The sequence below is a fragment of the Ambystoma mexicanum genome, chromosome 10, assembly GCF_040938575.1.
Source record: "Ambystoma mexicanum isolate Mex_15411 chromosome 10, UKY_AmexF1_1, whole genome shotgun sequence".
Taxonomy (NCBI): domain Eukaryota; kingdom Metazoa; phylum Chordata; class Amphibia; order Caudata; family Ambystomatidae; genus Ambystoma; species Ambystoma mexicanum.
In genome coordinates this window covers 1,682,871,554-1,682,875,148 of record NC_090932.1, presented here as the reverse complement: position 1 = coordinate 1,682,875,148, position 3,595 = coordinate 1,682,871,554, and positions in this window count along the sequence as shown.

Sequence of the window (3,595 nt, the reverse complement as noted above, 5' to 3'; positions counted from 1 at the left end):
ACCTCCGAACGCCCACTTTTTGGCATGTTGTTTCCCATTTTCTGTGCTCCGCCACAACTCCACCCTCTGCGTAGGCTTCGCCCACTCCATGCATGGTCTCTCGCACAAGGCACTCGGTCACACGCAGAGACGCACGGAGCATGCTGGTAATCCACGTAAGTCGGAAAAATATCCCACACAGTTGATTCCGTGAATCGACGGATGGAATTCTGCATGCATTTTTTTACGCAAATCCAGTATTTTCCACGTAAACAATTCCATGAAACAGGCCCTTAGTGTGCAAATTTGTGCTCTAACTAATTGGAATCAACACAAATGACACAGGTGCCAAGTATTGTACCAGCGATATATTGATGGCTCTCTTAAATACTATACCAGGAATTATAACACGTCATTGGTCCTGTGCTATGCAATAAATAAACTTATAATTACCACAAAATAAAAAAAAATATGAATTGCTTTTGTTTGTATGGGTGTTTCCTCCAAGTGCATGCTGCTTAAATATCCCTCTGTGCTGCACATAATATGTTGCCCACTGTGCCAACTTGCCAGTGCTGCCCTCAAATGTGTCAGTGTTGAATTATTGCTTCAGAGTCTCAAAAATGAGTGCAAATGAAAATGTGCAGAGGATGCACCTTTTTCATTTGCGCCCATTCCAGAAAGGCGCATATTGTCTTATTCTGACAATACATGACGGCTCCCAAATACATGCTAAATACTACGGATGACTCACATTCTTATCCTATTCAGGGCAACACCAGGGACGTCATTTCACCAAAATGCCAAGGGTAGCGGAAGTGACAATACACGACCCTTGACGACATCACACGAAGTGATGTCATTTGACCCAACCCCGAAGTGATATCTCGGGAAGAGATGGACAACAACCTTTCACCTGTTGACAAAACAGGAAGTGGCATCACATGGCATTGTACACTACGAAAAATATGGTTACAATATCACTATAATGTGATGTACATTTCATACAAGAATGGATCGCCATATGTATCGTTAATATCAGTGTGCATAGGCCCATATTACCAAATTACTGTGAATGCAAGCAGACGTCCATGACCAAATGATAATGATGTGTTATTATATAGCACTTACACTTAAGCGCTTTATATAGAAAAAATATACACCCGATATCACCCAACCTGTGTTGGTATTCATTTATCGACCTCAGAAGGATGAAAGGTGTTTAAAATAAGACTAAATCAGTGACTAAACCCCTGAAGTGTGCCTGAAATAAACCTTTAGTGAGTTTAGCAATTATTGTATAGAATTCCAGAAAGACACAATATTTGGTATTCCTATTCTTTCTTATTTAGGGTCACTGCTGAAAGTGTTAGACTGAACAAGAAAGCCAGCCACTCTACAAGTAAAGAGCCACATGGTGCTGGCCACAGCCCAGGAGCTTGCATTACAAACCCCCCGATTGTTTTTTTTCGGTTTGTTTTTTGTTTAGAGGTCGCAAGGGAGACCACAGAGGTCACAAGGGAGACCTCAGAGGTCTCAGTTGCGACCTCTGGTGACCCCTAAATGACGTCCCTGGGCAACGCTAGACTTTATCGTCTAAGATCACGCACCAAAGAGTGCACTCACCACCATAACTCAGCCACAACTACGCCCAAACAACCCCTACCTTTACAACAAACATCACAAGACACCTGCGGTAGTGATTACCAAACAATCTTCCAGCTGCCCAGACACACAGTTTCTGACTTCACTGCACCCGAAATTGAGCCTCCAGTTAACTCTAAAGGTGCCCTTATCAATGTCTGGTCACTAGGAGCCCACGCCATTGAGATACATGACCTCATTTTTGAACAACAATTGGACCTCCTAGTAGTCACCGAATCCTGGCTTCACCAAGCATCGGGCCCACTGCTAGCTCTCGCCATCCCACCAGATTACATCATCCTCAGGAATGACAGATCCAATACTCAAGGAAGCGGTGAAGCCATTATAGCTAAAACTAACTTACAATTAAGATCTTGCCCCCTCGAAGATACAGAAGGCTACGAACTCCTCCTACTCAAATTCGCAACCAACCAGAAAACCATCATTGACTTTGTGGTGATATATATATCGCCCAATTCCAATACCCATCCAGACGTAGACATACCTCTGCTATTAGCCCCGTTCATTAAGCCAAATACTAAATGCATTATCCTTGGTGACCTTAATCTAGGTTTTAATGAAAAGCAAGACCACAAAGCAGAGGTCCTTCACACTGCACTTAAAGATATGAATTTCACACAACTTGTGAATGCCCCCACCCACATTAAGGGCAGATCTCTGGATTTGGATACTCTCACTTAACGCTACATAAGCTATTGAGTCAATTACACCCCTTGATTGGACGGACCACTACAGTCTAAATTTCAACCTTACTTGCAACGAAATATGCCCTCCCAAGACCAACACAATGGATACTTATGAATCTGGAAACATTCGTAAGCTTACAGTTGAGACCTCAGCCCCCACCCTTAGCAAAGCCTTAGCAAAGCCTTAGCAAAGTCTTAGCAACTAACTTGGTCTCAAGTGACAACCCATGCCTCCCTGCAGACACCTACCACAAGTGCCTCAGCTGCACTATCGATTCGGTAGCACCTTTAACAACTAAAATGCTACATGCTGATGGTTCAACAACGAACTAGTATCGCTAAGGCGAACTAAACGATCTCTTGAACACATTCATAAAAAATCTCCCACTACAGACTCTGCTAATGCCTTTAAAGTTGCAAACAAAACATACAAAGTGGCAATTATTACTCACAAAGCAAATGCACACAACACTCGCATTAGCAATGCCTCGTCTGACTCACAAGACATTTCTCCATTCTCAGAGAATTGGGAAACCCTACCCTAGTCACCAGCCCAGCTAACGCCAGCAAAGAATGGTGCACCATCTTTCAAGATGCGTTATCCTACAAAATTGCTTTGTTACAAAAGAAAATAAAAATAAAAGAAAAAAATAGTAGCTGGAAAAATGTCCCTAATACCACTCTCACAAAATCCAATGGTAATGCTAACCTACTATTCCACTTCACCCCAGTTACCCAAGAGCTAGTGACTAATACTATTTCCAAACTAAAAGCCTCAACTGTAAAGGGGATTACGTCCCAGCCCACTTAGTTAAACTATGTGCTTCCACCCTGACCCCTATCATTACCAATTGTGTTACTCCTTCCTTTAACAAAAACATGGTCCCGGCCAGTATTAAAGAAGCTTGGGTCAACCCACTTCTGAAAAAACCAGCCCTTGACCCGACTGTTCCCACAAACTACCGACCAATCACCACGGTCCCATTCTTGCTTAAGATCATAGATAAAATAGCATATTCACAAATCCAAGCCCATCTCCAACAAAACCAGCTCCTTGGAGCCAGACAATCTGAATGTAGGCCTAACCATAGTACGGCAACAGCACTCCTCGACCTGAAAATCCAGATGGATACCATCAGGGACACAGGAAAACTCTGCATACTTCTGCTGTTAGATCTTTCTGCAGTGTTCGACCTTGTGGAACACAATAAACTTTGTACTACCCTAGCTAATGATTTTAGTTTTTCTAAAAATGCCACCCTTTG